General features: G+C 38.8%; 2 pseudogenes across 2 annotated transcripts; both read right to left on the bottom strand.

Moving 5' to 3' along the window:
- Positions 1 to 782: 782 nt before the first annotated feature.
- On the bottom strand, positions 783 to 1492 carry LOC309658856 (diphosphoinositol polyphosphate phosphohydrolase 2 pseudogene; annotated as a pseudogene). Its single transcript has one exon. The product of its transcript is annotated as a diphosphoinositol polyphosphate phosphohydrolase 2 pseudogene (transcript).
- Positions 1493 to 2326: 834 nt separating this feature from the next.
- On the bottom strand, positions 2327 to 8005 carry LOC309658860 (ADP-ribosylation factor-like protein 1 pseudogene; annotated as a pseudogene). The gene has a single exon. The product of its transcript is annotated as an ADP-ribosylation factor-like protein 1 pseudogene (transcript).
- Positions 8006 to 12941: the final 4936 nt, after the last annotated feature.

Raw genomic sequence — 12941 nt, forward strand, 5'->3', positions numbered from 1 at the left:
TAAATTAAAAAACTGGAAATATGTTTTTAAAAGCAATTTACATTGAGGGAAATATGGTTCTCATGTATTCTGTGTAAAGAGAGATTATGGATGAAGGGAATTGGCAATGGAGCATGCTAATTCAAATTCCATGAATACAGTTGTCAGGATAAGATGTTATGTACTACATGCATTTTGCTTACTGTACCTGCCTAACAATCACCAGCTGTATAGAGTTAAACTCCGTGTTAAAGGACTATTGAGTTTTAGGGGAATCGGCCATATCAGGTAGTTAGGGACATAATACCAGTTATGAGAGTTGAGACAAATGAGTTGACAAATTCCTGAAAATAGGGCCATATAGAAATAGTCCAAAATCTGGAATCTATGAATCAAAATTGTGATCCTATGAAACAAGTTTTGGGGTTGATGGACTGCTTTAATATCAAGAATTATTGTCATAAATTCCCGCAACAGAAGGATTTGTTGAATATGTTAATACTGTGAATGAGAAAACAATTTAAGAGGAAAATATACCCACGAATAAGCTGATCTGACAAAAACCACAGACTGACATCAAATGGACAAAAACTGAGAAAAAAATGCTGTGAAAATGCCAACCAAAATAACAAGGTGGGTGGGCTGGGGGCACAGTTAAGGCATCTAAAAAAAATTCCACATGGTTTTGGCTCCTTAAAATATTTTACACTTTGTTTTTTTTTTTTAAAGAAGGTTTGAAAGCATCTGAAAAACATGCAAATTGTTTGAAAATCATGCATGGCAAATTCAGACAGTTTATGCAAATTGTTTGAAAATCCTGCATGGCAAATTCAGACAGTTTGCAAGTGTCATTCAGATGTTTGCCAAGGATAATAAAGCCTCTGCCCATGAGATTGCACATGGTGGAAGAGGTCCTTCCAGTTCTCTCTATCTTACGCTAGACGGCAGCCCAGAGGTCTGTGCAGCAGTTACAAACAGGGTGTTACTATCTGGAAGGGAAGGGACTGTGGAATTTCCATTGGCTGGAGAACAACCCAGCTTTAGTTTTTCCAGATACTCGGCATGTACAGGCTTATGACCCTGGAGAACTTTGATGGCATCTTCTACTTTGAACCACTCTCTCTTTCTTCCTATATTAACAGAATCTTCCCAGGCTTCTAATATTTCAGTGACAGTAAGAGCATAAACATATGTTCTGTGCTTTCGGTCTTCGTTCTCAAATATGCCCAGGAGTCTGCCCAATTTTCCTTTGACTCCAGCCTCTTCATAAACCTCCCTCACGGCAGTACCGCCAGGCTCTTCCTCGGGCTCCATTCCTTCTCCTGGGACGGTGCATTGGTCTGGGTACCGACTGCTGCTCACCAACAGCACCTCGTCCTCCTGCTCGCTCCGGAAGCACAGGCACGCAGCCCGCTTCTTGAAGCCCTCGCGGTCATAGGTCCGCGTCTGGTAGGGCTTGAACTTCATCATAGAGGCGGGCTCTTGCTGCTGCCGCCACCCCGCCGGGGAGTGGGAGCGAGGGCGAGTCCGGGCGCAAGAAAGCGAGGCGGCGGCGCGGGGAAGGGCAGCGAGGCCGGGTCCAACCCAACTCAGCACATGCAGGAGCTTCAGCTGACCTTACTATGTCTTCTCTACATTTAGCTGGTGTATCCTCAATCCTCGGAGCTGTTAATTTTGTCACTACTATCATCAACATAAAACCACCCGCTATAACCCAGTACCAAACACCACTATTCGTATGATCAGTACTAACCACGGCAGCATTGCTTCTACTATCCTTACCTGTCCTAGTAATAATATTACTATTATTTATTACTATTTCATCTATATTTCTAACATTATTTTGTTAATTTCAACTAAAAATCTCAAAACATATCTACTACCCCAACCCAAAATCAACACTCACTAAAGTGCAAAAACAACCTACCCCTTGAGAAACAGTATGAATGAAAATCTATTTGCCCCTTTTGTAACCCCAATAATAATAGGCCTCCCCGTAGTCATTCTAATCATTATATTTCCAAGTATTTTACTTCCAACATCAAAAAGACTAATTAATAATCGCATAATTTCCCTTCAACAATGGCTAATTCAACTCATATCAAAACAAATAATAGGTATCCATAATCATAAAGGACAAACTTGATCACTAATACTAATATCACACATTCTATTTATTGGGTCAACCAATCTCCTCGGACTACCGCCCCACTCGTTTTCACCCACCACACAGCTCTCAATGAATGTGGGAATAGCCATCCCCCTACGAGCCAGTGCCGTCATTACAGGTTTCCGTAATAAAACAAAAGCATCCCTAGCCCACTTCTTACAAGGCACACTCACCCTCCTTATCCCTATGCTAGTAATTATCGAAACTATCAGCCTATTCATCCAACCAGTAGCACTGGCTGTGCGACTAACAGCCAATATTACGGCAGGCCACTTACTAATACTTCTAATCGGAGAGACAACCTTAGTGCTAATAAGCACCAGCACATTCACGGCTCTCATTACATTTATCATTCTCGCCCTACTCACTATCCTCGAATTCGCTGTCACTATAATTCAAGCCTATGTATTCACCCTCTTAGTAAGCTTATACCTGCATGACAACACATAATGACCCACCAAACCCACACATACCACATAGTAAATCCTAGTCCTTGGCCCCTTACGGGAGCTCTTTCAGCTCTTATAACATCAGGCCTAATCATGTGATTCCACTTCAACTCAGTAGTTTTACTAACACTGGGCCTACTAACTAATATTCTAACAATATCAGTGATGACGAGACGTCATTGGAGAAAGCACTTTCCAAGGCCACCACACACCAACCGTCCAAAAGGGACTTCGATACGGAATAATCTTATTTATTGTATCAGAAGTCCTATTTTTTACCGGCTTTTTTTGAGCCTTCTACCACTCAAGCTTCGCTCCTACCCCTGAATTAGGCGGGCGCTGGCCACCAACAGGCATTCACCCCTTAAACCTCCTAGAAGTACTACTCCTCAACACTTCCGTGCTATTGGCCTCTGGTGTATCCATTACCTGAGCCCATCACAGCCTACAGAAGGAAATCATAAGCACATACTTCAAGCCCTCTTTATTACAATCGCCCTCGGTGTTTATTTTACACTCCTACAAGCATCACAGTATTACGAAGTCCCATTTACGATCTCAGATGGAGTCTACGGATCAACTTTCTTCATAGCCACAGGATTCCACGGACTACATGTAATTATTGGTTCTACTTTCCTTGTTGTTGGTTTCCTACGCCAATTAAAATTCCACTTCACATCCAACCACCACTTCGGCTTCGAAGCTGCTGCTTGATACTGACATTTTGTAGATGTTGTATGGCTATTTCTTTACGTATCTATCTACTGATGAGGCTCATAGTCTTTTCAGTATTAATTAGTACAACTGACTTCCAATCAGCTAGTTTCGGTACTCTGAAAAAGAACAATAAACCTAATACTGACCCTATTAACAAACACAATACTAGCCTCTTACTCGTACTTATCGACTTCTGACTTCCTCAATTAAACATGCAGAAAAAACAAGCCCCTACGAATGCGGATTTGACCCTATAGGATCCTCCCGCCTACCCTTTTCCATAAAATTTTTCCTAGTAGCAATCACCTTCCTCCTTTTCGACCTAGAAATTGCCCTCCTACTACCCCTTCCCTGAGCAACCCAGAGTATTCTATTTTTTAGACCAATCTTCAGCATATTTTTGTATAATTATATATTGCTGGACCCCTCCAGCCTTCAGGATAGTTCTATAAAATGGAAGACTTGAGGAGACACATTGGACAGATTCTCACTGAGAGGGTGGAGTGTTGCTGACCACATCCCTAAGGCATTCTCCCAGCACATCTGGAGAGCGTGTACGTGTCTGTCCTTTGGGAAAATGTAGCTAAAGTTAACACTACAGTCATCCCTTGGTATCTGCAGGGGACTATTTATCTGTGGATACCAAAATCCAAAGATACTCAAGTCCCTCATATAAAATGGAATAGTATTTGCATATAACCTATACATATCCTCCCGTATACTTTAAATCATCTTTAGATTATTTTTAATACCTAATGCAATGTAAATGCTATGTAATTAGCTGTAAATACAATGTAAATGCTATGTATGATAAGTAGTTGCTGATATATAGCAAATTCAAGTTTTGCTTTTTATAACTTTCTGGAATTTTTTTCGAATATTTTGGATCTTTGGTTGATTGGATCTGTGGATAAGGAATCGTGGATGTGGAGGACCAACTGTACAGATGAGAACACTGAGGCAAAAAGAACTTAATTGCATATAGTCACACAAGAAGTAACAAAGTTCTAAATCAATCCCAAGTGTGACTGACTGCAAAGTGAGTATTCTTAACTACTAGTCTTTGAGTCAAGAAATAGGAGCTCTATTATCTGTCATATATCTGCAAACTTGAAAGTTTCTGTCCTTTCTTGGTCTCAATTTTTCATCTGTATAATAAGGAAATTTTACTTTATGATCTCTAATAAATTTTCCACCTGTATTATTCCATATATTCAATCAATCATTTACTTAATGAGCCTGCATCAAGTGCCCAGAAATGTTAAAGTATACCACTAGATTATCTGGATAGTGTAAGTTCAAATAATTCACTTTTTTGCATTACTTTTTTCATGAGATTCCACCAGGAGACAGAAATAACTCATCATCTGTGTTTTTTGCTTCTTTCCCTGGATTCCTTCCACCACCAATATTACAGACACACAAACACACAATTTTTTCACCAACAGTTGGGCCACATCCTCCATAACCTAATAATATTTTCTTTATTCTAGAGACAGAGTATATTTATTGAAAACCTTCTATATTTATGTAATTGACTAATTGTTTTTCTCATTTTCCTGTCAGCTCTTCAATAATGAAATGATGAAAAAAAAGAAAGAAAGAAAGAAAAGGTCTGGAATGTTTTCTCTGATGGTTGAAATCTATTACTTGGACCATAAATTTGCTGTCAGAAAAACACAAGATCATTTATGATCACACATTTTTATGTCCCAGAAGCTATAAATGTTTCCCACAAAAGCATGTAAAATAATTTTGCTATTCTATTCTTTGTGTTTCTAACAGCCTTACATAGTCTACATGTCAGAACTAATTACTCTCACCATGATTCTCTTTTTGTCTATGGACATAATTCATTTTACTAATTACTCAATATACGTCTTCCGATATACCAACCCAGTAGCATCTTATGAGTATGCGTTGACTTAAACCCTGTAAAATACTTTCATTTTGTCAAAGAAATATGTTGCTCTTCACTGTCTTGAAAAAATAATGCCAGAAAAGACATCTATACTGAATTCATCTACACTGAATTATTATTTTGTGTTCTGCTGGTCACAGGCTGTCTCCCCCAGAGATCAGCCTGCCAGGTGGTTTATAGGGTCAATGGTACTGGGTATTTGTTACTCTACTCTTCCTTTTCCTACCCTTTCTCCCACTCTGTTCTACATCACAGGGAACACCATTTTCCTGCCAGCTGGTCTCTCTTGCCAACTGGCTTCTGGACAGGTTTAAGCAATGGTGAAAACGGGAAGGTGAGAGCAATAGAGAAACCAGAGTATTTCTTCCTCTCTTAGACTCTGCAGGAATATCTTTGGCTGTGGCTGCATCTTCTCAGCTCATGCAGAACAAAAACCCCTCCTTCTGAGATCTAACTGCTGATAGCCAAAGTTCTAGCTCTTGGAGTAGCCCAACTTCTAGATCTGGTATCACTGATAGGGACAGAGTAAAGGGGCAAAGTAGGTGATTAAATATTCAATAGTTAATCCCACTAAGGGGTCATAAGTAGAGAGCAAAGTATGGGAGACCTCATAAATTAATGATTACACAAGAAAGTAGGCCTGCTTAACAACAAAACCAAGTGGGCTTACTTAGCAACAAAACTACGCAATAGAAGCATGAGACAGACGTACCCCCAAAACAATAAAACAGTGATGGAATGGTCCACATCCTGCCCATTGAAGTCAGTAAGTTAATGATCCTTGAGAAGTGGCTTTTTCTGCATGTACTAAGAGCAGGAATATAGGGGAAAGGTGGCATTATACTGAAACCTGAGATGATTTCCCATATTTTAGTATATGTTACTGCCTTTTTGCTCATTTCCATAGTACTGTGACAGTCCCAGTTTGACCATGTAGGGAAAAGAAAACTCCCCCACCCCATGTGGAGGAGGAGCTTGAGATGGAAGTTTGATATCTACTCAACATGAGGAAGAAGATGGTCTTTTTCCTTTGATTGTAAAAATGTAGCCCACTAAGTTCTCAGGGTGGCATTCCCTTGCCTGCCACTTGTATTTCTCACAAGCATCCTATACTAATGAACTCGTTCCTTAGCTGTCACTCTGCCTCTCGCTGAATTCTTTCTGCACTGAGACAGAAGGATCTATGCTCTACTGAGTCCCAAAACGCATTCTGTGGTTTCATCACTACTTCTTCCTTCGGTCCCTTCTTGTCTAGGCTAGTCATGCTCCTAGATGTTTTTAATCTCTGGTTTGCCTTATCATCCCTGATTGATTCACCAGATCTTCTATCATCCATGTAAACAATTCCCTGAATTTTATTCCCTCTGCTTAAAAGACCTAGTTTGGTTTCTGTCTTTTGAACTGGACTCATAGATTAACCCACACTTATTCATTTCACACTCATTCACTAAGACTTCATTATGTATCAAACTTGTGCAAGGCACTGTTTAAGGGTAAGAGCATACCTGTTAATATGATATACTTTTCCTATCTTGTATAAAAATTATAGTCCAGTGGGAAAGACAGATATTGTATAATAAATTGTGGGTATGATATATATTATAAAAGATAAATTATCTGATATTATGGGATCAAAAGCAAGAGAAAGTTAAACCAAAATGAAGAGTCAGGAAGGTTCTTAAGTTTGTCCCTTTTCAAATGGGATCTAAAAGGGGAGATAGCCTTGACCAGGTGTATGCCATAAGAATAATATGTGAGAAGAAAGAACTTATTTTAAAACCATTTTACCTAATTTCCCATTTTACAAATGATCTATAAAATTTTCATCAGTGTTTGCTTTGAGGGTATAGAGCTATGTAGCTGGGCAATGGAGGGAGGAAGGAGGCTTTATTATGTACATTCTTTTTTTCCAACCAAATACTTATTTTTAATATTTATTACAAATGTTGCAGTCAGTTTGGTATATGCTGACGATCATACAGTTTTAACATGTAGTAGTGTGAAGCACACTTTAACTATTTCCACAGGGATATGTGATGTGGTCTTCGTTTCAGAGGAGCAGAAGTGACTGAATTACTGTCTGCTCTTTAATGTGTCAACTAACCATTCCATTGCCTCATCAAGGCCAGTGCCTTTGGTTGCTGAAGTTTTGAATATTTGCCATTTTCAGCCCTTCAAGGCAGGTAACCCAAGTGAATTTGCCATCTCCGAGGAAGTCATGGCCTGTTCCATGTCCTGCTTATTTGCAAACACCGCTAAAATGGCTTTTCTCAGCTCTTCTTCCTCCAACATGGCAACTAAGTCTGATTTGGAAATGCCAATTCGGTCTCGGTCACAACTGTCTACTACATAAATGACTGCCTCTGTGTTTGAATAATAACATCTCCAGTATGGCCTGATACTTGTCTGTCCTCCTAAATCCCAGACTTGGAATTTTAGGTTCTTGTATGTTACCGTCTCAACATTAAATCCAATGGTAGGAATAGTAGTAACGACTTCTCCAACCTGTAATCTGTACAAAATTGTAGTTTTTCCTGCTCCATCTAATCCCAAAATTAAAATCTTCATTTCCCGGGTTCCAAACAGACTGGAAAAACTGCTTGAGAAAAAGCCACCCATGATGAACTGCCTGTCCTCCCTCGTCGACCATCAGAGACTGGCCCCGACCTCGGCAGCGACTCCTAATCGAGCCTCGAAGTCGCCACCTCCCCTCGCCTAGGCCTGCGCTCTGGCTCCAGCTCGGGCTCTGGTTCCCAGGGGGTTTCTTTGGAAGCTTGGTCAGCCAGCAACTTCCACGTCGGACCTCCCGGCTGGGGCGGGGGCGAGGGGCCACCGCCTGTACATTCTTCTATAACCTTTGAATAATGCTAACTACATGTATTTTATATCCAAAAAGATTATTTAAAATTACCTATAAATATCTGAAAGTTTCTAAGACAGAACTGGTGAATAATTTTTCTAATTTAAATAAATAACCAAAGAGACGTGCATGATAGTTCACTGAGGTTTTATGCACTCTCTGGATAGTAGAGTGTTCCCAATTAGAATGAAGGTGACCCAAAATATTTCAAATATTTATGTAAAAATGTGTGTCTTGGAAAACATACAATGCCAGATGCTTAAATAATAATAGAGCATAGATATATTGGCTGTCTGTGTAATCCTTAATTCAAAATCTCCTGCAGCCACCCAAGAAAGAGCTACAAGGTGTGCACCTACAAACATAAGTGCTGAAATCTGTCCCTGTGTGTCACCTTGCCCCTTTATTTAGCTTGAAAAGAGCAACTGATATTAAACCTATTGTGACTTGTTTTAGTACATCATTTTTCCTATTTTTTTTGTTCAATTTGATTTAAAATACTTATTATATAGTATTTGCCAGGTACTGTGCCTGGCTCTGAGGATGATATAACAAATAAAATACCTATCTTGCCCTAAGGAAATTTTTATCTGAGAGATGCAGACAAGTGAATGAGTGCTTATGATACCATATGATACATCCCAAGAGAGAGGTTGGCATAGTGTGTTATGGGAACCCAATAGAAAGGCATCTAGCTAGCCTTGGGAAATTAAGGCATGCTCACTGGAGGATGTAACAGCTAATTAGAAGAGGAGTCAAAACTCTTTTTTGGTAGAAATACACAAACCTATACGTTAACACTTTTTTGGATAACAAGATTGAAACCAAACAGTGGTTAATTCTCCAAATAAGCCAAAACAATATGGTAATTTATTTATGAGATCCAGTTTATAATTATTATAAAAGACTATACCTTATATAGATTAACTGCTGTACCCCCATCAATGCCACTTAAGGGTGATTGCTGATGAAAATTTTTCATAAGATGCTAGTCTCAAATAGTGTTTCCTGAGAGTAAGGCATAGTGTATGTTTTACCCTGAGGTCTCCTTATTCTCATAAAAGAATTATAATTAGAGCCATAATTAGTAAACTTGCTCATTATTCTTAATTAAATTAGACATTATCCAGACATCAAAAATTATAATATACTCCAATTATGTGCCAGAGTAAGTTATTCATGTAATTGGCCTTATGCTTAACATACAATTAAATGTGCCAAATAAAGCAAACAAACAAAGCCTCTCTGGAGCTCCTGATTACAGAGTTCCATGCCTGCCCAAGCTGCTCACTAGCTCCCTTTTCACTGAACTTTACTTTGACTCTAAGCAGCTTTCTCTGTCCTGCTGTATAAGAGAAAGTCAGTGAAAGGTTGGAGAGGTTCTAATAAACATCTGAGCTATCTAATCATGGCCACACCCCCTCTCATGTGCAGCGAGGCTTTCTATTCATCTCCGTTTGTTTCCTAGCACTACCTCGTGGCCAAGATGGCCACAATGGCCATGATGCCAAATTCTGCTCTCCTTTTAGCTTTCAGTTGATGATGGTATTTCCTCTTTTTTTGACAAGATGAGGTCATTCAACATGGTATCTCTCATCATTCTTAGCTTCCATTTCACCAATACTAAATTTTAACCTCTCTCAATGTAGATAGAAAAATGCAGTCCTTTCTAAGGTTAATTCTTTTACCTTGGTTCTTCCTCATAACCAGTATTCTTAAAATCTAACAAATGCATTTGTGTAATTGTTCTGTATTTTTCTTTTAATTTTTATTTTCCTTTTCTGCTGACTCCTTTGTCTTTGTCCATAAATGTACCATTGTCTCCACTTTATGCAAAGGGCTATCGCTTAATTCCACCTGTATATGTGTCTGTCTGCCTGTCTCTGTCTTTGTCTCTCTCTCGCTCACATACAATATATAGACATTCAAAGGAACATTTATACAAATGCTAAACAAACAAAGAACAGGGAGTGAGTTGCTGGGGAACTAGGGAAAAGGGGTTTTAAGACTGAGATTTGAGCCAGGTCCTGAAGAATCAACGACTTTTTTCTTGATCAGTGGTTCTCAAACTTTTTTGATCTCAGGACCCCTTTATGGTCTTAAAAGTAAGTAAAGACCCCAAAGAGCTTTTGTTTATTTGTGTTATATTGATCAATATGTTTGTGTTATAAATTTGAAACAGAAATATATATTTGAAATTCACTTACAAATAACAATAAAAACCCACTGCATGTTAACATAAAAATATGTTTCCAGAAAATAGCCACATTAAAAAGAAATCAAAGTATCATTGTTTTACAATTTTGCAAATCTCTTTAATGTCTGACAATAGAACATTACTGGCTTCTCATATCTGCTCTGCATTTAATCTGTTGCAGAATGTTGTTTTGATTAAAGTATGCAAAGAAAATCCTGCCTCACACAGATATATAATTGAACAAGGGAAGATGATTCTAATATCCTTTTCATATAATTGAGAATATTGTTCTTTGATATTATGCTAAAACTCAGCAAGTAATAGTAAACTCTTACAGGTTAGTGGTAATACGCAATATGCAACCATGTCAATGAACTATTATTGCCCTGTTTCATTAAAATCCACTGGTCTGTCTTGCACTTTGATATTTTACTCATGAATAACTGTGCACTGATTATTTGGAAAATATTTGTTCATAGAATTAGGCAGATCTTCCAAACTTGGACACCTTTCATTATAAAATGTAAAAAAATAATCCCATTCACTAATATCCCCACCAATATCACCACCTCCAGTTTGGTGGTAGGATCAGCAATATACTACCACACTCTTACTGGTTTCAGTACATTGTTCTTCCAAATCTGTGGAACTGCAATGTCCAATATGATGGTCATTAGCCTAATGTGGTTATTTAAATTAAACTTAATTAAAATTAAATTAAATGGCATTAAATTTCAGTTGCTCAGTTGAATTAGTTATATTTCAAGTGCTCCATATCACATGTGGCTGGTGGCTATTATATTGTTTAGTGCAGATAGAGAGCCTTTCCATCATTGCAGAAAGTTCTCTTAGGCAGGGGCAGGGTGGAATATCTTATTCTTTTTATCCTCACCATAATTTACTGCATTCCCCTTACCCTAGTGACCATCCTAGGAGGAATTATGTATCACCAGCTTTATGAATAGTTCTTTGCTCTGTTTCTATCTTTTGGTTAACATAAACCCCCATGGGAATGCCCTACCCAATACACCAGACTTGCCATTCTTTGATGTCCTATATTTCCAATGTCCTTCACCTGTAGGCCACTTCTTAAACAACCCCAAATTGCTCCAACTCTAAGATCTTAAAATTCACTCTCTCATTCTCAGATCACTTATCCCTGTCTTCCAGCTCCCACTTTCTTATTTCCATCTTCCTGCTATTTGAACTCATTAACATCAAAGTATAGCAATAGGTCTATTATCAAGTAATAGTCCTATACCAACATAAAAAAGATCTCTGGCTTGGACCCTTGGATATTATCACTTGAGTGAAGGCTCTGGCGTGTACCTAGAGTGGTACCCACGAATAGCATTATCCAAGCTGGAGTCATCTTCTAGTGCCTATATCTTGTTGCTTTCTGCCTATGTCCTGTCTAAATTTCTTTCTACTTTTGCCCTCCCCTTTTGAAGCTGAACATAGATCATGAGTTTTGAAACATAATCTTGGGGATTACTGAAGCCTGCTGATCCTCTGCTTCTCCATCTTCTTGAATTTCTATCGTTTGTCTTCTACCAGTGACCTACACCAGAATCCAGGAAGCTGCCCTTAACTCCTTCCAATCTTCCACTACCTACATCCAATTTGTCACTAAGCTGTGCCCTTTCTGCTTTCTAAATGTCTTATATATCAGTTGTTTCCTTTCTAAACCTAAAATAAATCTGCCGGAGCACTGAGAAAGGAGATTGGTTGATTAGAATTGGAAGTTGCCCGTGGGAAAGGTGAGACTCCAAAAGGCTATTTGGGGTTTTTAATGGATAAACTTATAGGAGACTTATAGAAAAGAGAGAGAGAGTTAAATCAGGTCAGTCATGGTCAGCAATTTACAAGGCAGCAGATCAATAATTTCTCAAGAATAATTTCTCAATAATTATTTCTCAAGAATAATTCTCAAGAATAATTTCTCAAAATTATTTCTCAAGAATAATTTCTCAAGGCAGCAGATCAAGAATTTCTCAAGAAATTCTTGAATTCTCAAGAATTTCTCAATCAAGTTCTCAAGTTTGGAACCCAAAGCCCAGAGCTTCTTGAAACTGTACCCAGAGAAGAAAATAAGCTATTTTAGGCAGGAAACAGAGCATTTTTTCAGGGGACTGTTGCAATGAAAGGTCAATGCATGATGGTAGCCAGCTGCAAATGATGGTAATGGCTTTGTGGAGCACAGCAGCTGTCTCAGCGGGGCAGAAGCAGCCATGCAATGAAACCCTCTACTTCCTGCCTAGAATACAAAATTTTGCCAACTTTCTCTGCACAAGTTGCCAGCACACAATTCCTGCTTAAAGCCGGGGAAGATTGTGTATGAAGTAGTAACCCTTCCTGTTGCCCAAGCCCACCGATCCACTGGGAATTAGTTGTTGTAACAGCAGATTGCAGACTTTTCCAGAAGTACCTGGTTCTGAGAAAAGTACAACAAGGAATACAACAAGGCTGTAGGAGACATCAAAGAAATCATCCTTGCCCCTTACGTCCTCCACCATCTTGCTGAGACAGAGGAGACAACATGAAGCAGTTTAGGCATTAAAACTGCTATGGTGCTAACTTCATCTTAACACTTGTCCTGTACTGCTGGCCTGGGGATATGAAGTTTACATAGTTATTTCTGTAGTTCT

The sequence above is a fragment of the Balaenoptera physalus genome (genome assembly GCF_965194825.1).
Source record: "Balaenoptera physalus genome assembly, chromosome: 3".
In the NCBI taxonomy this organism is placed as follows: Eukaryota; Metazoa; Chordata; class Mammalia; order Artiodactyla; family Balaenopteridae; genus Balaenoptera; species Balaenoptera physalus.